Source organism: Gadus chalcogrammus, chromosome 11 (assembly GCF_026213295.1).
Source record: "Gadus chalcogrammus isolate NIFS_2021 chromosome 11, NIFS_Gcha_1.0, whole genome shotgun sequence".
Lineage (NCBI taxonomy): Eukaryota > Metazoa > Chordata > Actinopteri > Gadiformes > Gadidae > Gadus > Gadus chalcogrammus.
The window spans coordinates 21,367,334-21,394,718 of NC_079422.1; the positions used below are offsets into that span (position 1 = coordinate 21,367,334).

The window sequence follows — 27,385 nt, forward strand, 5'->3', positions numbered from 1 at the left end:
AAAAATAATAATAATAAAAAAAAAGTTGAAAATCCCCCCCCAAAAATGGAATCACGTTCCCAGCGCCCCCCTAGGTTGTGCCAACGCCCCCCAGGGGGCGGTACCGCCCCCGTTGAGAAACCATGTCTACAGGCTGCAGCGAGACCTTACTCCGTGTTGAGGGTTCGAGTGCTGAGTGGAACTTCATCTGTGGACACTGACACGGGAATCATTGCCCTGCGCGCCAAGAGGACGCACGCACACACTCAGCAGTAAGTGGATACGATGGGTGCGTTATTGGGCCAGTCATTTTTAAGTCATTATGCAATGTAAATGCATGATTCGATTTTTATTTAGATCGATTGATCGCAGAAAGGAAAAAAATATTGAACATTAAGTTAATATTGAACAGCCTATAGATGCGTGTGTACATCTGTCAAAGGTATTGCTTGAGTGCTGTAACTAGCAACATGGACTAGAAGTAAACATATATATGGTGTATATTATTACAGTGTAATTTATTGAGCATCATTTTTAGCTAGACTACTTGTAGGCCTACTGATAATTATGGGGAATTATACACTATTGATAATTATCACAATAGGCTTATGAATTCAAAATACCAAACAGTCTTAAGAGTCTGTCCTGTCTCTGAATCCTCCCTTCCTCTGATTTAAGGGGATTCTCGCCTGCAAGTGGTTAGGAAACTTTAAACAAAAGAACCATTTGAATATGAGACGATCTGAGACAGTCTGGGATCGTTAATTCCCCTGATGGATTATTCCTCCTTTTCTTGACCCTTCATGTAATTTCCTTATAAAGCTGAGTCAGGTGGTGTTGGGTAGTGATGTTATGCTTTACGTCGAGGCATCGGGGCGGGTGTCGAGTACCTCGGCTCCTCCCCCAGCGAAGCTCCGTATCGAGCAGGATTCACATGGGCGAAATGACGTAGCGTGTGACGTTCGAGGCTTTATCTCGGGCTGTTCCGCGATATGGGTTCACAATTGGCACATTTTTACAAAAAAAAGACACTACCCAGTTCCAAGATCACTTTAATGGCTATGTAATTAATCACACTCATTCTCATTCATCATGCAGTTCTATTATTACAATTATTAGTAGGCTACTGTAGTTGATAAGACATTCTATTTTGCCCGGAATGACTTAAAATCGTTGTCAAATTATGTTTTCTACCATGAGCTCGGGAGATATATATGAACGGCACACTCACACGTATCACTGAAATTACTTTAATTCTCAAATGTTTTGATGTTGTACGAAGCAAACATCACATCATCACAGGAAACTTTCTTTCATCATCATTTCATTCACCACTAGGTGTCCCTAGCGTACTCATTTGAAGCTTCGAGGTCGAACCACTTTGATGGTTCATCTGGCTGCGAGGCCGTTTCATGAGGCATCATTTCGGCACCACTAGTGTTGGGTGGTGTTAAACTGTACAGGGCTGGGTTTCCCGATAACGACGGATCTTCGCTCGTACGATCATTCTCACGATGGATCTTTCGAACCATCGTTAATTTATTTGGAGCGTTTCCCGAAACTCCTCTTAACATGAACGCGCATTCGCTGCACTCACGACGTTCGTAGGATTGTACCTGTCCACTGACATGGTGCTGAAGCGGGCTGTGACGCAGGGGGAGACGCAGGAATGTCGCAGGAAAATGGGGTTAAAAAGGGTTAAAATATCTCCCCATCAAGGCCAACCGCAGAGTAGCCTACGAAAAGAATAGATTGCAATAATATGAATGCTAAAGATATTAAAACACAATTGATTAGGCCAAGGCAGATATATATATCAGTCCTAATCCTGAACGCACTGTGCATATTTATTCACGGCATTTCCCCCCCTGAAATAATTCCATATTCCAAAAATCAAAAATAGCTTGTGTGACAACTAGGTGTGCTGATTTTTTAAACATACTTTGCACAGCAAGAGAGCCGACTTTATCTGATTCTGCATAAGGTTTCATTGATTGGCTCCCTAGTATGGAATATTTGTAGACATTAAAAATGCAACGTTCCATTCATTCATTATCATTCAAACACGGCTATTGCTGACCCGAGCTTGGTCTAGATCCAGGGCTGGACTGGGACCAAAAAATGGCCCTGGCATTTTTGGCCATGGCAGCCCACTATGATTATTTATACGACATGCGGAGGGACACAACATACCTGAGGATATATCCGCAGATTGAGCTGTTTCAACAATTAAAATAAAGCGCAGAAGCCTACATTGAAGTAGAGAGTAACCATGTTAAAAAATGTATACGCTCTTTCACTATACTTGCAGAGACTTTTGCAGCTAGGTCAAATCCCCTCTGAAATTACTAATGCTTATAATATGTAGTTTGAACCGTCTCACAATCAGCAAAAAATGCAAGAACACAGAACAACAGGAAGAATACAAAATATATGTATTATTTTATTAAGGCCTACACTAACTAAAACAACAAATTATAACACAGTAAGTCAAAGTGGCACCCTAAAGTATGAGAGAGAGAGAGAGAGAGAGAGAGAGAGAGAGAGAGAGAGAGAGAGAGAGAGAGAGAGAGAGAGAGAGAGAGAGAGAGAGAGAGAGAGAGAGAGAGAGAGAGAGAGAGAGAGAGAGAGGAGAGAGAGAGAGAGAGAGAGAGAGAGATTATGTGAGAGGGCCTGTCGTACCCTTTTCCCTCGGATCCGCTCGGGCCCCAGGTGGCCGCACTGCCTCCGTCACCCCCCCCAGACACTGCGTTGTCCTCACAGGGGGCACCTTAAGAACCGGCTCTGTATCATCACAGGGCAAAGGAAGGAACAGGAGGGACGGGGTTCGGAGCGTCAAAGAACAGTTAAAGAGAGAGAGGCTCCGTATGTGATGCGAGACATAGCCTTGTTTTAAGGATGGGGCGCACCACTTTCAGACATCTGTGGGGGTTTGAACTCTCTTGACAAAGAGTCTTTAAGAGTGGGGAGTTGCCCTCTTCCTCCGCTCCGATTGGTTACTTTCCTCACTGACACTATTCTCCACGCCTCCTTTACGTTTCTTCTCCATTTTTCTGTCAGTTAGTGACGTGACTGATTGACTGATTGACTGATTGACAGCCGAGGCCCAAGGTGCGGGACCTCGGCCCTCTGCTGTGTGTGTGATAGGGCCAGGGCCAGCCCAGAACCAATCATGAGTTATGGCCTGGGCCAAAGTTTTATTGAACTTTCAGGTTAAGTTGACAGCCCGCACGACCGAGAGGGAAGGAACGGACCTCGGCCTTCGGCTGTGTGACATGGCTGGGCCGGGCCGGCTCCATAAAAAAAATAAAAAAAGTAAACCTTGTCGGCCCAAAAAGGCCTGCCAGCCCACCGGGCATTGCCCGGTACGCCCGATGGCCTGTCCAGCCCTGCTTATGGGGGGGGGGGGGGGGGGGGGGGGGTTACTGTCATGGTCTGTCGGTTTCCTTGTCTTGTTTTTGTGTGTTTCCTGTTTTACTTTGGTATCTCTGTCAGGGTATCTGCAGGTTTCAGACCTTTTTAATACCACCTTGAATGAAATTTAAGACCTTAAACCCGCGATGGTGGGGGGGATCCCGCTGTATTACAACCCAAGCATAGCATGTGTGTCACTCAATGAGACTCATTCAAGTTTACTTTCTGTCTGTTTATTGAACATAAAGTGATACTCCAGGGCTCCAGAGTAACTTTTTTCTTGGGTGCACTGGGGCGCCTAAATTTTTAATTTGGGTATTTATGGTGCACCCAAGTTGTGAGTTGTTGAGAGGGGGGGGGGGACAGCGTCTGGGCCCCCGGGCAGTCGATATTTACGCCACTGATAATATTTCCACCATTAAATAAATGCCTTCAGTAAGACCTGGGGGGTATACCACGAACCTCGTTGAACATACCCAGGCTTTCTTGGGAAAACCTGGCTCGACAGCCGCAACTCGCAATCACAGTTAAATGGTACCACGACGCTCACTTTAGATTAAATTAGTTGAACCAGGTTTTCCGCTTTAGGTTCAATGCGCGTTCACATAGAACGGGCGTTTCTCGCGTCATTTGACTCGCCCTTATGCAAAATAAATCGCGCAAGAGCGGTGTATTTCATCCAAGGCGAGCAATGTATTATTATGAACTCCTACGAGGAATTCAAAGTTCAAATCACAGCCAAGGGGAACACGGTTGCCCATAATATGGCTAGGGTGGCGTGCTGGCAAAAATAGCCGACCGTGTTAATTCGTCCGGAAAAAGATTCTGCATATTGTCTAAAAAATATTATGTATCATCTTCCCTTTTACCCCCATATATGTGGGGCCCCATGAATTGCGAGCCCAAGTACCGGGAATGCACTTGATCTCCGACCCAATATCGGACGTGCACGTCAAGTTGCTTGCTTTTAGTGGCGTGGTTCAACGTCTCAAACGTCAAAACAAAATCGGCTTTGTTGACGCTGCAGATTAGCTCATTTCGGATGAAAGGCGCTTGTCCGAAGCGAGTTATATACGCCGTTTTGTCCCTTCCAGCAGTAAAGGTGCTCGCGATTTGAGAGTCAGGGAACATCAAACCGAAGAGATCTCCTATCCCCTCATTCGAGTTGTAGGACTGGTGCTTGACCACTGTGTTTAGAATCCACAACACCTCCGCTTTCAGTGTTGGTGTCGCACCAAATGCTACCCTCAGGTAAGTGCTAGCAGTGCGGACCGTCTGCGGCGGTGGCGCCGGGGCAGAGATGCAAAACGTAGAAATGGCTGGGGTCTGTGTGTGGCTCCTGGCAAAGGTTTTATGTTTTTGGCTCTGCATCTGGCCGACGACAGCCTTAATCCCCATGGTGCCGAGCTTGAATGTAGGCTACTTTTGCACGGAATGCATCTGGCCTGTTCTGGGTTGGCAACGGACGCTAGCCAACCTCGGAAACGGACGTCTTCCAGCCAACTGACGTTGAACTTTTTTGCAACCCATTGTTGCAGACTAGCTAGCAAGCGCTTAGACATCCGTTTATATATGCAGCTAGCAAGAAAGTAGCCTCTCTACATCTCCTTCCCGAAAAGTCCCGCGAGAAAAATAAAAAATTTAATAGCCCTGCCCCGACAAATTTAAGACCTCCCGAGTTATAAATTTAAGACCAGCATATGACATTTTTGACGATTTAAGACTTTTTAAGGCCTTAAATTTAGAAAAATGAATTTAAGACTTTTTAAGACTTTTAAGACCTCCGCGGACACCCTGTCTGTCTTGTTTCTCCCCATGTCCGGTCAAGTTTCCCTCCTGTGTGATTACTGCTCCCTCCGCTAATGTGTTTCAGCTGTTACTCGTTGCGTGCCCTGTGTGGGTTTGGTATTCAAGCCCTTGTCTTTCCTTTGTTCCTTGTCAGATCATTGTAGTTCGTGGTGAGTTGTGTCCTGTGTGTTACCTGTGTTCCCCGCGTCACCCGTGTTCTCGGTGTTCCTTGTGTAACACCTTTTTGGATTAGCAGATTAAGAATTCTTTATACAACAATATTCTGGGCCAGATTACTAGGTTTGAATACTGGAGCAAGATGGATAATTAATGAGACGACACAGTTTAGTTTGATGACTTATTATTCAAAAGTTGTTTCTTTAAACAGTACAAAACAAACATAACCTTATACTTTATAAATCACATAACCTTGGGCCCAAGTAGGAAATAAAAGAAAATGTAACCCGGGATTGTAATTTTCTCTTTTGTGTGGTGATTGTTCCGTGTTGGATTCTCGCACGATATGCGGAATAGTAGTGGCCGTGCGGATCCTACCACTCAGTCGATAACTCACAACCGGTCCAAAGAATTTCAAATGTTCATGTCAGTGGATCCTGGTTCAATGGTAACTCGCCATCTTTGGACGGGATCGGTCAGTGTGGAATCAATCAAGCGTCAAAAAGAAAAACCAGACCTGCATAACACAGTCAGAATAATATTCAAAAACCTGCATTCAAATGACTCATTCAACAGTCTGAATAAATCTATATTTAAATCTACATTCAAAGGTCCTCGTTATACATGTTGCATGAAACTCTTTACCAGTGCAAACATTCATAAACCAACAAGAGAAACCAAAATGTCAATGAGGCATTTCTCTTACCAAAGGTTAAATAACTTGCTGTGGCCCTCCCGCAGCATCAAAACAGCGCCCGCGTGGCGGCGCGAGACAACTAACGATAAAGAAGGGAAAACCCTCTTTTTAGTACATCACACAGTTCAATAAGATAACCCTCAATGCACTTCGAAATGTACACAGCCTCTTTAACATCAATATAACCAATATTTCTCTCATAAAGTGTGCAGAACTAGTCAACTACGTCGTGTAGAAACCGCATTCCCTACAGACCCTCACGTAGACGGGCTTAATTAGCGGCGCTAGCCGTTAGCATATGTTTAGCTTCACACGTTCATGAGTCAGACCACGGTTGAACTCACCGAAAGTATTTTCACAAGAGAACTGCGTCGCTCTGACGGTTCATCTGTTTGTATCTGCGTTCGGTTATCTGACTAAAGGAATAGCACAGTGGCTTGTTCTGGCTCGGAGCATAAACACATGCATTCCTCTCCGTCTCATCTCCCTGCGTGCGCAAAGCACGGCACTCTCACGCGACAAACTCCTCCCGCAAACAACAGTTCACACTTCAAAATAAAAGTTACTTATATTGAACTTCAATCGAAAACCAACGTCGTAATGTAACCTCATACACAAACTAAATAGTTAGATGATGATCAATACAACATTTTAACCAAGTATATGCCTTCAATAGCCCTCCAATTAATGCTTTAGTAGCCCTTATATTGACAGGGTTACACTTGCCTTTTGCGTTAATAAATTATCCTTTTATTGAACTGTCTGCTATTGGGTCCTACCTGCCTGGCTGCCACCCGCTCACCGTGACATTCAGTGAATTTCAATTTGGGTCTCAGGAGTGGGCGGCCATTGTTAGAGTATGCTGTTATTTGGTCTCCAGTTACATAGAAGAGTTATTCCGATGGATGAAGCTGATGATAACATTCAGGCATGGTTTTCTGTACTGGCAGGCAGAGCTGAGGTAAAAGGAGAGTTTCCGAGAAAGGGTTAATTCCTGCTAGAGCGTGACAAGGCGTCGGTATTCCCATGTTTGGCACTGGTCCGTGGTCAGCAAAAATCTAAAAGCTGTTGTAAGACCAAGAACCATCTGTATACTCTCACATCTGTCCGTCTTTTTGGACATCCAGATAGGGGTGCACTGTCAGTGAGGAGTACAAACACATGACCCATGAGGCAGTATCAGAGGCGTTCCAGCGCCCGGTCGATGGCCAGACCTTTATCTACACTGGCGTAACCTTGCTGGCTGGGATTCAGCTTCCTGCCATTATATAGCAGCCAGTCAGTGTTCCTCACTATTGACCTCCTGGGCGAGTAATGCTCATGTAACCACCGTTGGACTCTACAAGACTTGCCACGTTAAGAAGCCAAAGCTAACAGACGCTTGTGACCAATCCCAGGAGATTACTTTTGTGGAGTAGTCTTGGGGGGTCGATCTGTCTCCAGAGGTCATAACATGTAGCAGACCGAGGGAGATGATTTAGTGGGTCTTGGGCTTGAAGACTCCTCAGTGCTCCTTGGTTAAATCACATAAGAAGTTAAGTTATGCCTTCATTATAAACCCATTATTATATGCATTATTAGTATGGAGGAAATGTATATAATATTAGTGCCTTCAGAAATGTAGTTTCCTTCCAGCCCCTACTATCCAGCTTACACACTCTCTCTCTCTCTCTCTCTCTCTCTCTCTCTCTCTCTCTCTCTCTCTCTCTCTCTCTGTCTGTCTGTCTGTCTGTCTGTCTGTCTGTCTGTCTGTCTGTCTGTCTGTCTGTCTGTCTGTCTGTCTGTCTGTCTGTTGTCTGTCTGTCTGTCTGTCTGTCTGTCTGTCTGTCTGTCTGTCTGTCTGTCTGTCTGTCTGTCTGTCTGTCTGTCTGTCTGTCTGTCTGTCTGTCTGTCTGTCTGTCTGTCTGTCTGTCTGTCTGTCTGTCTGTCTGTCTGTCTCACTTCCTCTCACTTCCTCTCAGTTTCTCTCTGTCTCACCCTCTGTTTCTCTCTCTCTCTCTCTCTCTCTCTCTCTCTCACTCTCTGTTTCTCTCTTTCTCTCTCTTTCTTTCTCTCTCAGGAAGAGCAAGGTCTTGAGAGGCACGTGATAACATGGCAGAGATCAGGGGCCTCCTCTTTGTTGCTCTCATGGTCACCGTGTGTCTCCACGGCAACGCAGCTCAGCTAACAGGTACCGTCTTCTCTTGTTCCTGTCTTCTCTTTAAACTGATCAATTCCCTTGCCAGAAACATCTCAATTTGACCTTGTGGCAAATTGAGTTAATTTCACTTTCTGAAAAACCCAAATCATATAATGTGCACGGACCCATTCAGCTCCATGATTTCTAATTATCCTATTCACTTGGGAAAAACTTGCAATACACCATCCTGTTCAATGTCCGCATGAACCATTTTCGAATTGTGTTTGCAGCTTCGTAATCTAGAAACACACAAACACAAAACCCTTTCCTCTACCCCAACCCAGACACTCACTCCTCCCAAAAATGCACTGAGACATCACTGGCGGACATCGTGTTCCTGTTGGACGGCTCCTCCAGCATCACCCCAGAGAGCTTCAAGGAGATGCTCCTCTTCCTACAGAAGTTCATCCAGAACCTCGATGTGGGCGCGGACAAGGTGCGTGTGGGCGTGGCGCAGTACAGCGACGAGCCGTACAAGGAGTTCCTGCTGAAGGACCACATGGACGAGGCCTCGCTGCTGGACCAGGTGAGCAAGATCAAGCACCGGAAGGGAGGCACCTTCACGGGCAAGGCCATCACCTTCCTCCAGCAGACCTTCTTCACCCAAGAGGGGGGCAGTCGCGCTGCAGAGCGCGTGCCCCAGATCACCGTGGTGATCACGGACGGGGACTCGTCGGACGACGTGATCGAGCCCGCGCGGCAGCTGCGGGAGAAGGGGGTGATCGTGTTCGCCATCGACATCGGCAGTTCCAATTCAATTAACCTGCATGAGATCGCCAACCGACCACACGAGCGCTTCCTGTTCAGCATCACCAGCTACCAGGCCCTCCAGCAGCTCATCGACAGGCTGCTGCAGATCCTCTGTGTGACCGTAGAGGACCAACGGACCGGTATGGTGGCATCTCCACCACATGCTCCCATGAACACAAACACATGCTCATCCAAAATTGACCTTGTGGCGAATTGGGTTAAGTTCACTTTTTGCAAAAACCCAAATCATGTAATTTGTGCACAGTCCCATTAAGCTCCATGGATTCTAATTATCCTATTCAGTTGGGAAAAACTTGCAACAAACAATCGTGTTCAATCTTAGCATTATTACCATTAGCATTGAACCATTTTCAACTTGACTTTCCAGCCTCATCCAGAAACACACACAAACTCACAACCCTTTCCTCTCCCAACCCAGTCCTTCTCTTTCCCCAAAATGCAATGAGACATCACTGGCGGACATCGTGTTCCTGTTGGACGGCTCCTCCAGCATCAGCCCAGAGAGCTTCAAGGAGATGCTCCTCTTCCTCCAGAAGTTCATCCAGAACCTCGATGTGGGCGCGGACAAGGTGCGTGTGGGCGTGGCGCAGTACAGCGACGGGGCCTACGAGGAGTTCCTGCTGAAGGACCACATGGACGAGGACTCGCTGCTGGACCAGGTGAGCAAGATCCAGCACCGGAAGGGAGGCACCTTCACGGGCAAGGCCATCACCTTCCTCCAGCAGACCTTCTTCACCCCAGAGGGGGGCAGTCGCGCTGCACAGCGCGTGCCCCAGATCGCCGTGGTGATCACGGACGGGGACTCGTCAGACGACGTGATTGAGCCCGCGCGGAAGCTGCGGCAGAAGGGGGTGATCGTGTTCGCCATCGCCATCGGCAGTTCCAATTCAACGAACCTGCATGAGATCGCCAACCGACCCGCACAAGCGCTTCCTGTTCAGCATCAACAGCTACCAGGCCCTCCAGCAGCTCCTCGATAGGCTGCTGCAGATCCTCTGTGTGACCGTTGAGGACCAGCGGACGGTATGGTGGCATCTCCACACATGCTCCCATGAACAGAAACACCAAACACACACACATGCAGGCATTCAGGTCCACACACAACAAACAAAATCGATAAGCGAACGTTAAAAACGAATGATATTTAACAATTATACACCGAAGGCAAAGTGAATAGTGGGGTTATTCCCCAATATGACCTCAGGTGAATGAATGTTTTAGTATATACTGAACAAACTTGAACACTCCAAAAATAAAAAAGATTACACTTTTGCCAGAATTTATTTGTTTTAATAGTGTGACGAGACAGAATTTTTTGCGATGTAAACAATATCCCGAGTTGAAATCTCAATCATGGGATATTGCCCAATATCCTGAGATACCGAACCAATCAAATTGCGTCATCTTAGGAGATTCACGCGTAGCATATACTAAATATATATATGTAATGATTAGGGCTGTCAGTTAAACGCGTTATTAACGGCGTTAATCGCTAAACCAATTTTAAACGTCGTAAAAATTTTATCGCGCGATTATTCTTTTTTTCTTTGCCTCAAAACAAAGAAGCAGTAGCCTGACTGCTATGTTTCAAGGCAGTATGTTTGTATGTTCATCGTTTAATTGCACTATAGGCTTTTTTTTGTATCTTCCTGTTTTGATCAGTATATGCCAATGTGTTATCAATAAAAAACATTTGCACAAGGCCAAGCCGATGCACTTCTCCATCTTGATAAGAGCATTAAAATGAGAAAAATTAATGGGACAAAGAAATCAAGGGATATTTAGCATAGAAAAAAAAATGTGATTAATCGCGATTAATCCTGAGTTAACTATGACATTAATGTGATTAATCGCGATTAAATATTTTAATCGCTTGACAGCTCTAGTAATGATTCTATCTTCAATACTACTCCTTTTAATGCCGCCATTCTGTTTTACTCAAGTTGTTCCTTCCCAGCTTTGGTGCAAACTTTTCCGACATCTACTTCCTGGTGGACAGTGGCCTGACCGCGGCCGACTTCAAGCTAACCCAGAACATGATGGTGCGCCTGGTTCAGCAGCTCAACGTGGGAGATACGCCCACCGCATCGGCCTGGCCCGGTACGGCCAGGGAAACCAAGTTGGAATTTCTCCCTAACCAGCACAAGAACAAAAAGGAGGTGGTGGCCAGCATTAAGCGTCTCAGGGTGATCCAAGGCAGTCCCAATGCGCACGCGCAACCTGGGTGGCGCACTGAATTACACCGCCACTAACTTCTTCAGTACCGAGGGCCGGAGCCGTGAGCATCTGGGTTTCCGGCAGTTCCTTGTGGTCGTAGTCCGGGGCCAACTCCAGCGACAGCATCTACCAACCGGCCCGCCGGGTGAAGTCCGAGGGGGTGACGGTGATGGGCATTGGCCTCGGCTCGGGCAGACGGACCAGATGAAGACAGTGGCCAAGTGCCCCATACGTTTACCAGTCTGCCAACATCGTGCCCATGCTGAAGGCAGCGTTGAGACTGAGGAAGAGCATATGGGCGTAGTTGAGGGTGAGGATCATCAATGACTGACTTGGGATTTTGGTCAGTGTAACCAATGTTCTGTTATATATTGAGTTACTTCGATCTGTATTGGAAATTGGTTAATTATTCCAAATTATAAAACATAGTCCTAACCCCCTCATTATTTGCAGATTGTGTAGCTTCCAGAGTAGCTGATGTTGGTGTCATTGTGGACGAAATCGGGAAGTATCAAACTGCTGGCTTTCAGTTGGTGCTCTCTTTCCCTGCACAATATGGTGGAAAGCCTTGACGTCCAGACAAACAGAGTACGGGTTGGCATAGTCATGTACAGCGGACAATCCTGCAGGCCAGGTCTACCTCGATACCTTCGATAACAAGAATGAGATCCTCCAGTTCATCAAGATTTTGCATTACCATGGAGGAGGCACCAAAACAGGCCTCGCGCTGAAGTTTGCTCGCGAGAACGTCTTTGTCAAACAGCAAGGAGGACGGAAAAGCCAAGGCGTCCAGCAGGTTGCAAGTGGTTATCACTGATGGAGAATCTCAGGATGAGGTGGAAAAGGAGGCGGCAGACCTGCGTCGTGATGGGGTCACCATCTACGCCATCGGAATCAAAGATGCGAACAGGACCCAGCTGGTGCAGATTGCATCGCACCCTAGAACCATGCATGTGTACGATGTTGACAGTTTTGTCAGGCTGAAGACCTTGCAGAAGAGCCTGGTGAAAGACCATGTGCCGCAACATCTTCCGTCAGGCCATTGCAGTCAACAAGAGAAGAACTGACATCAAAGAAGGTTTGGGCCCGATACAATTGCAATTTTTTTTTTTTAATTTTTATGTTGGGTATGGAGTCCAGGACCTTTCAGATGAGAACTCACTACACCAGAAATAAAGATCTATTCTAAAACATTATTTGCTTTATTTCTCCAGGATGTATGCATACAGATGAGGCCCGACATATTCTTTTTGATCGACCAATCAGCAAGTATTTCACACGACGGACTTCACATACATAAAGAAATTCGTCATAACTTCCTGAACACCTACCGCATCGGCCCGGACCATATCCGCGTTGGGTGTGTCAATATGCAGACTCGCCCACCTTAGAGTTCGACCTGACTACGTACACCTGACAGCAAAAGCCTGGGGGATGCGGTGGAGGAGCATCCATCAAGGTTGGCGGCGGTACCGAGACCGGACGTGGCCTGTCCTTCATGTGCGCCCCTGTTTGAGAGAGCCATGAAAACTCGAGGGCACAAAGTCCCTGAGCACCTCATTGTCATCACGGACGGGAGAGTCGGCGGACAAGGTCCAACTTGCCTGCAGAGAAGCTGAGAACCCAGGGTGTCAACATCTATGCAATCGGAGTGAAGGAAGCAGTTGAGACAGAGCTGCAGGAGATCGCTGGAAGCCCACAGAATACCTGTCTGGGGTGAATAATTTTGATGCCCTTAAAATTTATCAAGGACGACATTATCACTGGACATCTGTTCACCAGATGGTAAGCACATTTCTTTCCATGTTATTCCGATTGTACTGCAACTCAACCATTGGTTGAATAGTACAGGTTCAATGTGTAAGAGTACTAATTTTGTTTTTTTCTTGTTCCTATTTCTCAAAGTTGGTAATATGAAAGAAGAAGGGCTTACATTGAATATGTTTCTTGTCCACAGCCTGCAAGGACATTCCAGGGGATCTCCTCTTCTGATCGAAGGCTCTGATAACATCAGAGGAAGAAGACTACCAGAAGATGAAGGACTTCATGAAAGCTTTGATTGGCAGGTCTCAGGTTGGACAGGAAATGGTGCATGTGGGAGTCATGCAGTTCAGCACCAGCAAGACGATGGAGTTCCAGCTCAATAACTTCCATGACAAAGGAGGAATGTTGAAAGCTATGACAACATTGCAGCAGCATTGGCGGAGGGCACGCACACGGGCCAGGCCCTGACCGAAGTCTCCCTGTACTTTGACCTGGCCAAGGGGGGTCGTGCCGGGGAATAAGACAGAACCTGATTGGTGATCACTGATGGTGAGTCCCAGGATCAGGTGAAGGGGCCGCTGAGGTGTGTTGAGGCAAAAGGTTGTGACCATCTTCTCCATCGGTGTGGTCAACGCCAACACCACACAGCTTCTGGGAGATCAGTGGCTCCGAGTGACCTCGTGTTGGCACTGAGAGGGACTTTGATGCCCTGAAGGACTTGGAGAGCGAGCTGAATCTGCGTCTTTGTGAGAGAGGTGAGACAACGCTAGGGTTGAGTGCGTGTATATACTTGTAGGAATTGCACTTGCATATTATACTCCAGCAAATAATCCAAAATCCATCTCAGGGAAAACATTTGCATGCATTTATGTTTACAGTCAATTGTACTATTAAATACTGATAAAATGTAGTTGAGTTTGAAATGTTAAAGCAATTTTTCATCGTCATGGCCCTATAACATCAATACTCAAACAATGAATCCATTTTGAAGATGATGGTAGGTATTGCAGTTTAGTCAATATTTTCAAGACCTTACAATACTACACAAGGTCCACATATTTCCTTGCCTTATCCTGAATGTCTTCTGTCTCTTGCTTTAGAGTGCCAGAAGACTCAGATGGCAGACATCATCTTCTTGGTACGATGGCTCCTCCAGCTCAGCGTCGGCAATTTCGCAGCCATGCTGATTTCATGCAGTCCGTCGTGAACATGACCACCGTCGGCGAGAAGATGACGCGTTTTGGCGTCACCTCTACTCCAACGAACCTGAATCCAAATTCAACCTCAAGACAATTTCTCCAAGAGCGAGGTGTTGAGGGCCATCCAGGCGCTCAAGTCCCCGACCGGAAAACACCTACACAAGCAAGGCCTTGAACTACCACCCTACAGTTTCTTTGATGAGAAGTACGGCGGCCGCCAAGCCGCCGAGGTGCCCCAGATCCTGATTGGTGATCACAGACGGTGAGGCACCGACCGACATGACCTGAAGGCTCCATCCGAGGCGCTGCGTGAGAAGGGCATCAGCGTGTTCAGCATCGAGTGAAGGGTTCCGACAAGAACTGAGCTGGTGATCATGGCCGGGGAACCCTCCAGGGTCTTCTTCGTTGAACAACTTTGAACGCCCTGAAGACCCTCTACAAAAACTACTCCAGTGAGCTCTGCAGCGCTAACCATTCCTGTAACTATCTTTCTGTCCGTCTGACTGTCATTAATATCTTCTGTCCGTCGGACTGTCAAAAATAAATAAGGGTAATACATTCAAGAGAGTTGTACTGTAAAGTACAGAATAGAATACTGTAATAGTAGAACATACAGTGCAGTAAAACATATGGTGAAGTAGGGTGTATTGTATACTGTACTACAGTGGCGTACTTTCAACAGTATTGTCGAAAGTAGTGCATAAAGTATTATATAGTACAGTAGAGCACTGAACCAGACCCTTAAGTCCTCCATGTGTTCCCAGTGTGTAAGAAGGAGAAAACGGACCTGGTTCTGCTGGTTGACACATCGGAGACCATCACCGACACTAACTTCAGCAACATGACGACCTTCATGACCGACCTGATCGGCAGCTTCAAGATCAGCAAGGATCAGGTGCGCGTGGGCGTGGCCCAGTTCAGCAGCAAGCCGCTCAAGGAGTTCTACCTAAACCAGTTCCACACGGTGGAGGAGGTGACCAGGAACATCCTGGATATGGTGCGGCAGAAGGAAGGAACCAAGATTGGAAAAGCGCTGGACTTCATCAAGAGTTACTTTGAGGCGTCCACCGGGAGCCGCATCAGTAGCAGCGTCTCCCAGAACCTGGTGGTGATGATGGATGATGGATCCCTGGACGACCCGGTGCAGGAGGCCGAGGTGCTCCGGGGGATGGGCATCCAGATCATTGTCATTGGCGTCGGTGTCTTCAACCAGCTGGATCTGAAGAAGATCACGAACGACACCAACCTCATCTTCACGGTCGAGGACTACGGGGACTGGCCAAGCTCAAGCAGAAGGTGGTGAAAGCCATCTGCAAAAAGCCTGGTTAGACTTAATCTGTTAATCGGTTTGTCCTTCTGTCCATCTGCCTGCATCTCGATGCACAGTATATTTTTACTTCATTTGTTTACGGTAAGTCTGTAAGGACTCTTCCTCTCCCTCTCCCTCCCTTTCTCTCCTCCTCCCCTCCTCTCCCTCTTCTTTCTTTCTCTCCCTCTCTCTCCCCCGCTCCCTCTCCCTCTCCTTCTCCCTTTCTCTCTCTCAGACCCTCTCTCTAACTCAGCCTGCAGTATCGATGTGGCAATTGGTTTTGACATGTCCCAGCGCTCCGGGTCCCAGCTGCTTGTCAGTGGGTTCCCCAAGCTCCGGGCGGCCCTGCCGGAGATCCTCCACCGTGTGTCCACACTCAAGGGCCTCTGCTGCGTCCAGAAAACGCCCATCAAACCCAACGTTGCCTTCCGGTTGGTCAGCCAAGACGGGCGTGTCCTGGACGACTTCAACTTTGAGCCGTTCAGCGAGGCGGTGGTGGACAAGGTCATGAACCTGCAGATGTCAGAGACCACCTTCTTCAACACGGCCCTACTCACCTCCTTCCAGGAGAAGTTCAAGACCCAGTCCAATGCTGGCGCCAAGGTACAGCACAGCAGAAACCATCGGGAACACATGTAATGGTGTGAACTTCGCTGAGGTTATGGATAGTAGCATGAAATGTAATATCTTGTTGGGCATTCATTAACAATAAATCAATAAAAGGTGATTATAAAGGTACTGGGTTTGATGTTGAGGTCGTATGTAATAGCTCTCCCCTTTGTGCGACAAACAGATCTTTTCTCACACTCATCTGATTAGGCAGTTTTACTTTAGACAGTTAGGGTTAGGGGTTAAGGTTGCGTATTGAATGTGTCCTCATTTTTTGTGCGTGTATGTGTGCGTGCCAGGTACTCGTGGTCTTCACAGATGGTCTGGATGAAGATGTTATGAAGCTGGAGCATCAGTCTGAGCTGCTGCGTCTGTCTGGTTAGGCCAGGATGCACTTGGGACTTATACCTGACTTTATTCTCCCTAACACATTGTTTTTTGCACATTAATGTTGACCTATTTTTCTTGCTGTTTCTCTCTTCCTCTCTCTCTCTCTCTTCTCTCTCTCCTCTCTCTCTCTCCTCTCTCTCTCTCTCTCTCTCTCTCTCTTGCTCTCTCTCTGTCGCTCTTTCTATTTCTACCTATCTCTCTCACTGTGTCTGTATCCCTCTCCCTGTCATTCCTGTCCGTCTCTCCCTGTCTGTCTGCCTCTCTCTCCCTGTCTGTCTGCCTCTCTCTCTGTATGTCTACCTCTCTCTCCCTGTCTGTCTACCTCTCTCTCCCTGTCTGTCTGCCTCTCTCTCCCTGTCTGTTTGCCTCTCTCTCCCTGTCTGTCTGCTCTCTCCCTGTCTGTCTGCCTCTCTCTCCCTGTCTGTCTCTCAGGGGTGAATGCCCTGCTGGCGGTGGCGCTTGACGGTGTGCGTGACTCCAGCCAGATCCAGATGGTGGAGTTCGGTCGAGGGTTCGGCTACAAGGTCCCCCTCAGCGTGGGCATGCAGAGCGTGGGCAGTACCTTGCTCAAACAGATCGTGAGTCCACCTTAACTAAACGATATTAAACAGATCGTAAGTCTACCGTAAAACTGAACCAAAGAGATCGTGAGTCCACCTTAAATTAAACTATACTAAAGAGATCGGAAGTCCACCTTAAACTAAGGTGGACTATACGGTCCACCTTAAAGTTGACATATTATGAAAACGACACTTTTCCTTGGATTTGGGGTGTTATTTTGGTTTTTACTCCCAAACGCATACAAACTTGTCAAAAAGTCTGTACATGATTTTGTGAGTGAGATACGAGTTTCTGAAAGTACCCCGCCTACAGTTACCAAATGAGCATGTCAGATTCGGCGCCCCCTCCTACGTAGGAAGGGGGCATATTTGAAAGTTACCTCCAACTTCCCCACCCCCCTCCAATCAGAGCATAGCTAGGATTTTGTGGACAAGCGGACGAGCGCTGGGCGGAGATGTTCGCGCATTTCAGAAGCAGGGATATTCCCTACAAAAAGAGAGATGACAAATTTTTCAGTTTGCCATGTGACTGCCTGGCAGGGAATCCGGCGGAGCTGCCGAACTGCCGCCGAAGCTCTGGCGGCAGTCCGGTAGCTCAGCTCCGGGAGTACAATCCCCTTCTCCTCCATGTCGCGGTTCAACATGGACTTCAGAGAGTCAAGGCCAAAGCTCCTTTCCCCCAATTCTTCTCAACCATGGCCGAGATATCCCCCACTACTAGTCTTTACTCGTTGTGAAAGTACCAGAGACGTCAGACTCTGTCTCCTTTAACTAAACTATAACCAGATCGTAAGTCCACCTTATACTATACTAACAAGATCGTAAGTCCACCTTAAACTATAATATACTATACAGATCGTGAGTCCACCTTAAACTAAACTATATTAAACAGATCGTAAGTCCAACTTAAACTATACTTTACTATACAGATCTAAGTCCACCTTAAACCATACTAAAAAGATCATAAGTCCACCTTCACTTAACTATACTAAACAGATTGTGAGTCCACCTTAAACCAAACTATACTAAAACGATCCTCAGTCCACCTTGAACTAAACTATACCAAACAGATCATAAGTCCACCTTAACTAAATATACTGAACAGACCGTAATTCCACCCTTAAACTAAACTACACTAAAATAAACGTATTCTTGCTCCACAACACTCTCTCTTTCTCCCGCTCTCTCTCTCTCTCTCCTGCTCCCTCTCTCTGTCTCTGTCTCTCTGTCTCTCTCCCTCTCTGTCTCTCTCTCTCTCTGTCTCTCTGTCCCTCTCCCTCTCTCTCTCTCTCGTCCAGGACGCCGTGGCCGAGCGAGAGTGCTGTGGTGTCATGTGTAAATGTTCGGGACATGAAGGAAGCCGAGGTTTGAGAGGATCCTCAGCTGCAAAGGTGAAAGGTCAACGCCAGAGATCTGGAAGCACTGGACAGACTTAACGATCAGCGTATGAACGCCTCACACGTCGATTGACAAGCTTAACGATCAACAGCACGCAGCTCGCAAATAGTACACATTAACAAACACAAACAGCCAAATACAAAACACATTTGCATTATGTGCACGGCGGCACATTAAATACCACAGCATGACGCCAACAGCAATATGCCTCGCCACACAGTCGAGTAATAAACATAAACATACAAAACATTCGCAACATTGCATCATGTGCTCGGTACAAATACCAGCAACAAACAGCATCATCACAAGTCAGGTTAGTTGAATTTCAGTTTGATCTGCCTTTGTTTACCATCGGCTCAACTACTACTTGGAGATGGATAACTTCATTATAAACAGGCCTAATTATGTTAGTGAGAGTGAAATGGTTGCAGTTTTAAAATAATAAAACAAATAAGGTCGGATTCCAGTCCGTTGTACCGTAGACCCACAGAGAACTTCTCCGCCGTAGTAGAAAAATCATGAATTCTTCCTGAAAACAAGAAGGGCAGCCAGATCAACTTGTGACCCTACTATCCATGTAGAGTTAAGACCATGAATTGGTCGCGTTTCCAAAAATAAGACGCCGATACATCCAGTTGAAGGCGTCAATGTGACTTGCGTCACGTTGATTTCCGAAGTCGCTGCTTTGCTAACAGAGACGATCCAGTAAAAGGGGACAACATCACATCAAGCTACCGAAATGATAGAATGAGCACAAAACATTTTTTTGGGCTATTTTCGAGCAGTGGAGGGAAACACAACATTAGGTTTTGAATAACTGGAAGTAATGGCATCTTACTTTTGGAAACGCAACCAATTTATGGTCTTAACTATACATGGATAGTAGGGTCACAAGTTGAGCTGGCTGCCTTTCGTGTTTTCAGGAAGAATTTATTATTTTTGGCGGTGAATTTCTCTGTGCGTCTACGGTACAATGGAATGTAATCCAACCTTATTATTATTTCCCCCCACAATGGTATGAGTTCAATTCCTGTAATGTAACATATTATAAGCATTCATTTTTCATTTATTCCGGCTTAAAAAGGTTCTACGTGACAAGTTTCTTCCAATTACACTCCAAATACGAATGAGATGGGAATGTTTTTGACATTTTATTGAAAAACAAAACAAAGAGGTATTCGCAAGGACAGCTACGGTGTCTGGTCCTGATTTCCAACAGCTGGCGTAGCCACGACAACAAGCGACGCATTCGGCTGATGGTCACCAGTTAACACGGTCACGAGTTGAACTGAAACACCGGATACACCAAGTGCCACCGCAATGTCGCAACATGCTTTCTTCTTGCTGTCCCTGTTGCTATACCCCTTACTGCCAACGTCGTAAAGGACAGGTTGCTCCTCCAGCAAGCGAATTCAATTCTCCTCCCTCTCCTCGGACCAGAAGTCTGCATCTTCGTATATTTGTACACTGGAGTGGACAGTACGGTACCGGGCGGAGTAAGGCCGTGACGTACAAGTTGTTCTGTGCTGTGATTGGCTGAAGAGAAATAGGTAAATCGCCGCGTTCTAAAACTGGACCTTGCGATTTGACATGTTCAATCTCTGGCGACTCCTTGCAACTCCTTGCGACTCCTTGCAATGACCAGTTCACACCGCCCCTGCGACGTTCTAAAACCGTCTCGTTGCAAGTCGTGGGCTTAAAAGTTTTGTGCCGGTCAAATCCAAGATGGGCCTCACTTTTTCTCCCACCGCTTCCACTCTCACATCGGCTGGGAACAAAGGTGTGTCGAGTTCTGTCAGCAGCTGGGAAATGTTTTCATGTGCTTTGCTTATCACCTGCACTGTGGCCACATGGTCCATCGTTGGTCAAGCAGATGTTTTAGCATCTCCCCTTTGAACAGCGACTGCGGGAACTTATACAACAGGTTACTCACACTAAAGAATTCTACGACAGGCTGCTCTGGGGACATTTCCTGCACCACCACCACCAAATAGAGCTGATGATTGAAGCAGTGGACGTATGGTATTTCTCTCCAGTTCCTCCTGGAGGAGTTTCTGTACTCCACCATGTTTGCCCGACATCACGGAGGCCCCGTCGTACACTTGGCTCAGTATTTTGTCGGTGCTCGATCCAGTCTTAGTCAGCTAGGAGATAACGGTTTGTGTGAGAGTCCTAGCATCCCCGTCCTCTGCAGTGGCTATTGTCAAGAGCCGTTCTTTTATCTCATTGTTGTTTGCATCAATAAACCGAAGAACAATTTAGATATTTTCCCGGCCGGTAGGATCCCTTGTTCCATCAACTTTGATGGAATAAATTCTGAAGTATGGATCTGAAGTTCAGTCCAACAGCCCTTCTGAACCCAGAACTCAGCTGGATGCTCCAGATGTGAACTCTGACAACGTGTGTGTGTGTGTGTGTGTGTGTGTGTGTGTGTGTGTGTGTGTGTGTGTGTGTGGTGTGTGTGTGTGTGTGTGTGTGTGTGTGTGGGTGTGTGTGTGTGTGTGTGTGTGTGGTGTGTGTGTGTGTGTGGTTTTCAGGGTGCTCCCGGACCTAAAGGTCATCCAGGATTCCCAGGAGAGGAAGGGACTGCCGTGAGTATTATTTTCCTAATATAGTTATCGGTTTATTGAAATACAATTATATAAAAATCAAACTAAAGAGCATACACAAACATGAGCATACATACACGTCCATATATAACATGTACTTTATGACAGTCATTTACATATGCTCACAGTCATACATACTCTCAGAGCCTGTATCAGCTTTTCTTTATTTTCTGCTTTCCGTTGGTGTCGAATACAAGAATAGGAAAAACTTGCATCACCCAACTTGGACATCAGAGTAATGTTGACATTCATGTTGCAGTTGTTTTTGGCGGATTTAAGAACGTTTTGAAGACTTTGGAGACTGTATTTCATTCTTATCTCTCACTCCCTCGCTTGCTCGCTCGCTCTCTCTCTCTTTTGCTCTCTTTCCTGCAGGGCGATCGAGGCCATCCCGGGCCCTCAGGGGTCCGAGGGACCCAGGGATGCCCAGGGACCAGAGGACAGAAGGTGAACACACAGCCCAGATGGACAGACAGACGGACCACAGCACCACTAATCCTGCTACTTTCACCATTACAGCTATACTACATCTAACCCCACAACTACTATTCATAGACAGACACATAGAAGTACTTCTACTCATGATAAAAGCAGTAGACTTGAGTTTTGATCGTTCTGTGGACATTTGAATGACAGCGGTAGTTGGCAAAGTGTGTGTTTAATCTTGTTCTCTGTTGTTTGATTAACAGGGAAATCGGGGTCACCGTGGCGACAAGGTGAGGGTCTGAACCTTCAGGAAACCATTCTTTAGTCCAGGAAGTGAAGTCAGAGATTGGGTATCACGGAGGAATGGTGGGACAGAACTCTGAGAGGAGGAGGTAAGGAGCTGGGAGGAGGAGGTGAGAGGAGAAGGAGCTGAGAGGAGAAGGAGGTGAGAGGAGGTGAGACGAGGAGGAGGTGAAAGGAGGTCTGATTCATTTTTACTCCTTCAGGGTGAAGAGGGTGATTTTGGAATGGATGGAGTCGACGGACAGCAGGTAACCAGCTAGCTTCATCTACACCATCTTACATGTAAAATACACCACCTGTCATATTTAATGTGGTAACGTCTGTGTGTGCATCCTCAGGGTGAAGCAGGCTTGAAGGGAGCTTTAGGAGACAGAGGACGTCCGGGAAATGCGGTAAACTGCTCTTTTTTATTAATAACAAAAACTTATGTTAATCAGTCATGTAGCAGGCTTACAATGACGGTCAGATAGATGTCATTCAGGAGCAGGTAGAGGTTAGGGCATGTGATGTCATGATGACGTTGTGTGAACTGTGACCCATGTTATCGTCTCCAGGGCAACACAGGGATCCGTGGAGAGGGAGGAGATGAAGGACAGCGAGGACTCAGAGGAGACCCGGTATTCTCTCCCTGTCTGTCTGTCTGTCTGTCTGTCTGTCTGTCTGTCTGTCTGTCTGTCTGTCTGTCTGTCTGTCTGTCTGTCTGTCTGTCTGTCTGTCTCTCTCTCTCCGTCTGTCTCTGTGTCTGTGTCTCTCCATCTCTACATTGTATATCCTTCATTAAACGATCAGCTACCTGTGCAAAACATGCCCAAATTCTCATAACCTTATTGGACATGACACAAATCAAGTGTGTGTGTGTGTGTGTGTGTGTGTGCCTCAGGGGGCAGCTGGATCCGACAATGCAGAGGAGGGACCAAAAGGAGAACCAGGAAACGCTGGTATGCCGGTAAGGAACCTCCTGTTGGGAACCATTTTCTCAATGAATGTAAAGGAATGTTCACTCGTCCATGTCCTTTTCTCTCTCTCTCTCTCTCTCTCTCTCTCTCTCTCTCTCTCTCTCTCTCTCTCTCTCTCTCTGACTTTGTCTTTCGGTCTCACTCTCTGTACCTGTGTTTATCTCTGTCTGTCTCTCAGATCAGCAATTGGACTTAACTTTTTTCTTTCTTCAAAACACACACACACACACACACACACACACACACACACACACACACACACACACACACACACACACACACACACACGCACACACACTCTCCAGGGCATTCCAGGGAAGGAAGGCGTGAACGGGGAGAGTGGAATCGAGGGAAACGAGGTGAAAGAAAGATCTTGTCTCATGTTCTCATGTTAGGTGGCTCTCTATCATGTCTCTGGACCCGTCCTGACCACATGTGTCCTTCCACAGGGACCCAAAGGAAGACGAGGACCCATGGGAGAAAATGTAGGAGGACACCCTCATCTAACCTCCCCTCCCCTCCCCCTCTCTCCCTCTCTCTCTCCCCTCACCTCCCCTCCCCTCCCTCCCCTCCTCTCCTCTCCTCCCCTCTCCTCCCTCCCCTCTCTCCCCACTCCTCACCCTCCCCTCCCTCTCATCCCCTCTCTCCCCACTCCTCCCCTCCCCTCACCTGGGATATTAAAGACTTGGTTGCTCATCTCAGTTTGTGGACAACTGCTTTGTCAGCTGCCATACACTGTGTTTAATTTGGTGTGTGTGTGTGTGTGTTTGTGTGGTGTGTGGTGTGTGAGTGGTGTGTGTGTGTGTGGTGTGTGGTGTGTTTGTGTGTGTGTTTGTGTGGTGTATGGTGTGTGTTTGTGTGTGTGTGTGTGGTGTCTCTAGGGTCTGAATGGAGAGTCGGGCATTGTAGGAGAAGCAGGAAGCCGCGGCCCTTCAGGATCCCGGGTAGGTTTTAAACCACAGGGGGCTTTCAGAAAGGAGCCCAGTGGAACCAGTATGAAACTACAAACACTACTCTGTAGCTGTGTTCGAAATCGTTCCCTATCATGGATGTAGTGCACTAAATAGGGTACACGCCATTTTGTAGGGTGTTCGAATTCTCAGTGGTCCACTATATAGGGCACTATATAGTGTGTGTATAGCGAAAACGAATACATTTAATGATGGAGTCTCCGGCTTTCGTTTAGAAATGTCAACAATTTATTTGGGATTTAACATAGAATATTTAACATTCAAAATTAATTAAACAAGAAAATGTAACATTCAACATCAATACAACATCCAGCTTTCGTCGTGAGTGCCCGGTTTGTTTACATGATGTCGGCGCATCTGTCTGCGTCACTCAAATACCCGGCGCATTTACTGACGCAAATGACGTTTAGAAATCTTAAGCGTAGTGTCCGAATTCTCGTTTGTTCGTTCCCTAAATAGTGCACTATATCATGAACACTATATAGGGATTAGTGAGTGAGTGGATAGGGAACGATTTCGAACACAGCTTATGTGTGTATGTCTGTGTATGTGGGGTCCTGTTCCTGACTCAGTTAGGGTTCTGCTTTCTTTAGGGACCCCAAGGGACCAGAGGTAAACTGGGCCCCAGAGGAATCCAGGGCCTTCCTGGAACTCAGGTCAGTACTCCATCAGAGCCACCGGAACCAGTTTGAACCCGTCTGAACGGAAACAGATATGTCCAGTTACACCTGACTGAATACTTTTAGTGTGTGTGTTTGATTCTGATGGGCTGTGTGTTTGATTCGGATGGGCTGTGTGTTTGATTCGGATGGGCTGTGTGTTTGATTCGGATGGGCTGTGTGTTTGATTCTGATGGGCTGTGTGTTTGATTCTGATGGGCTGTGTGTTTGATTCTGATGGGCTGTGTGTTTGATTCTGATGGGCTGTGTGTTTGATTCTGTGTGTTTTGCTCATTTCCAGGGCAGGCCAGGGGCTGATGGACCAGGCGGTATACCTGGACCACCTGGAGCCAATGGACAGAAGGTACGTGAGATCACATCCTGTGCTATGCTGTGATCTGACAGGAAGTCCCCTGGTTCACCATTTCAATTGTTATATTATATTTAGATTTGAGAAGATCAGATTGGCTACTACAGTATGTGGTCAGGTGACATCATGTTGTGATGATTTGATGTAATGTGGTGACGTCGTGCTGTGTTGTTATGTTGCCAGGGACAACAAGGCGACTCGGGGCCACAAGGAGTGTCGGGACCACTGGGGTCCAGAGGAATGCCAGTAAGATGCTGGAGCGGGTGTGTGTGTGTGGTGTGTGGTGTGTGTGTGTGTGTGTGTGTGTGTGTGTGTGTGTGTGTGTGTTGTGTGGTGTGTGTGTGTGTGTGTGTGTGTGTGTGTGTGTGGGTGTGTGTGTGTGTGTGTGTGTGGAAGGGAGTAGTATGTATATATTGGGTGATTATGTGTGAATTAGCTTGGCCTGATGTGCTTTTAATTCAATGTTTTAATTGTGTGTGTTTTTCCAGGGGCAAGATGGCAGAGATGGATATGGAATATCTGGACCAAAAGGATCTAAGGTGAGAACCCCCCCCCCCGAAACACACACACACACACACACACACACACACACACACACACACCACACACACACACACACCACACACACACACACACACACACACACACACACACACACACACACACAAATGCAGTACATAGACACATTAACCTATTGAGGTTAATGTAACATAATGTCCTGTACATAAAAGTCCAAATGATTCCAAATGGATTCCAAAACATTTTGTCCTGTTCTTTGATAGGGAGATCCTGGTTTCCCCGGATATCCTGGTGTTCCAGTAAGAGCCTTCTCATTCTGTTGGACGGGATAATACCCATATCAACAACATACATATAAGTAAACTATTTGACCGCAGCCTAGGAAGTCCTTGTCTTGTTTTACTTTGGATCCTATGGTGAAATGGACCAGAGGTATTTCAGTGGCAGCCATGATAAGGGCTGTTTGAATTCTCTCAATGCCATGAGAGGTGCTTCAATGCTTCCTTCCGTACCTCCTTTAGCCTAGGTCACACTGGCCCATCCATTACGATAGGAAAGGGGTTAATGCCATCCCAAAATGTATTTGGGCAGGAACATTTAAAGCGATACACCATTCAGGCACACTTATTGAGTCTAGTGTGTGACAGTGTGTTAGTACTTCCTGTTCAGAGGTCTAGTGTGTGACGGTGTGTTTGTACTTCCTGTTCAGAGGTCTAGTGGGTGACGGTGTGTTTGTACTTCCTGTTCAGAGGTCTAGTGCGTGACGGTGTGTTTGTACTTCCTGTCCAGGGGGACAGCGGACTAGACGGACCCCATGGAGACCCTGGGCCCAAAGGAAACCTCGGCAGGGGGGTATGTGACGCCATGTGTTAGTTGGAGATAGAGAGTGGGTGTGTGTGTGTTTTAGTAAATGAGAGAGTGTTTGCTGTGTATTCATATATATACATATATACACATACGTTTCCTGTGTTTATGTTTTGTGGTTTTTCGATGGTCTCTGTGACTTAGTCTTTTTGTTGTCGTTGCCGTGACGATGCTTGGCGATGCTGCAGGGAGTCGCGGGATATCCTGGAGAATCGGGCGTGACCGGAGGACCAGGACATCCTGGACATACGGTGAGGGAGGGAGGGAGGGAGGGAGGGAGGGAGGGAAGAAGAAAGGAGGGATGGAGAAGAGGGAGGGAGGGAGGGAGAGAGAGGGAGGAAAGGATGGAAGTGAGGTGTAAATAAACTTGCGGTGCTCTAAATCGATGGATGAACAAATAAATGGAAAAGGTGACGTTGAACTGGGTTTCAAAAATGCTGGTAATGCTGGGACCCACGTAATGCTCTGCTTGACCCACAGTTTGAGAACCACTGATGTGAGGAGTACTTCGGTAAGGATGATAATTAACCCCCTCCTCTCCTGTCCTCTGCTCTCAGGGCGCCAGAGGTCCTCCAGGGAACCGGAACATGTCTGTAAGTACAAACTTCAATTCCAAAGTGTTTTACAATCCTGTGTCTACCCAACGTACATCACGGTCATCTCTGATCTCCTAGGAGTGTCAGCTGATAACCTACATCCGAGACAACTGCGGTAAGCATCACAAGCATGTGTATCACAAGCATCCAGATATGAATAAGCATGCTCATATGTGTATATAGAGAGTGGACACCTAGCGTACATGTGCTAATAGCACATTGAAATTGTTGTCCTATGTGTGTTCATTTAAAGTACAAATGTTATAAAAAAATTTAGCAACATGCTCCTCAAAAGTTATTGGTGCTATCGGAAATATCCCAAATAGTGTGCTTCAGATAGTTTTAAAGTGTCTCTCTCTTCACAGTCTGTTATACTTTTATCTAAAAGGGACTTACAGTTGAGACTGAGAACAATCAAAGCATACTATAAACAGACAAATGTAGCTTCAGGAATCAGAGTTCAGAAGTCAACAAGTTGTATGTCTGGCTCTTTGGGACGATCCATCATTCGTAGCTAAACTCTTTCTTTTGTTTCCCTACAGCCTGCTCCCAAGGTAAGAGCCCATGTCGTCTGATTTTATCTCTGAGAAGGTCTTTGTCCAAGGAGCTGCTCCCTCATAGCTGCTCCTCATAGCTGCTCCTGATAGCTGCTCCTGATAGC

At 46.8% G+C, this 27,385-nt stretch overlaps 1 pseudogene; it reads left to right on the forward strand.

Moving 5' to 3' along the window:
* Nucleotides 1-162: 162 nt before the first annotated feature.
* On the forward strand, nt 163-27,385 carry LOC130392336 (collagen alpha-6(VI) chain-like; annotated as a pseudogene).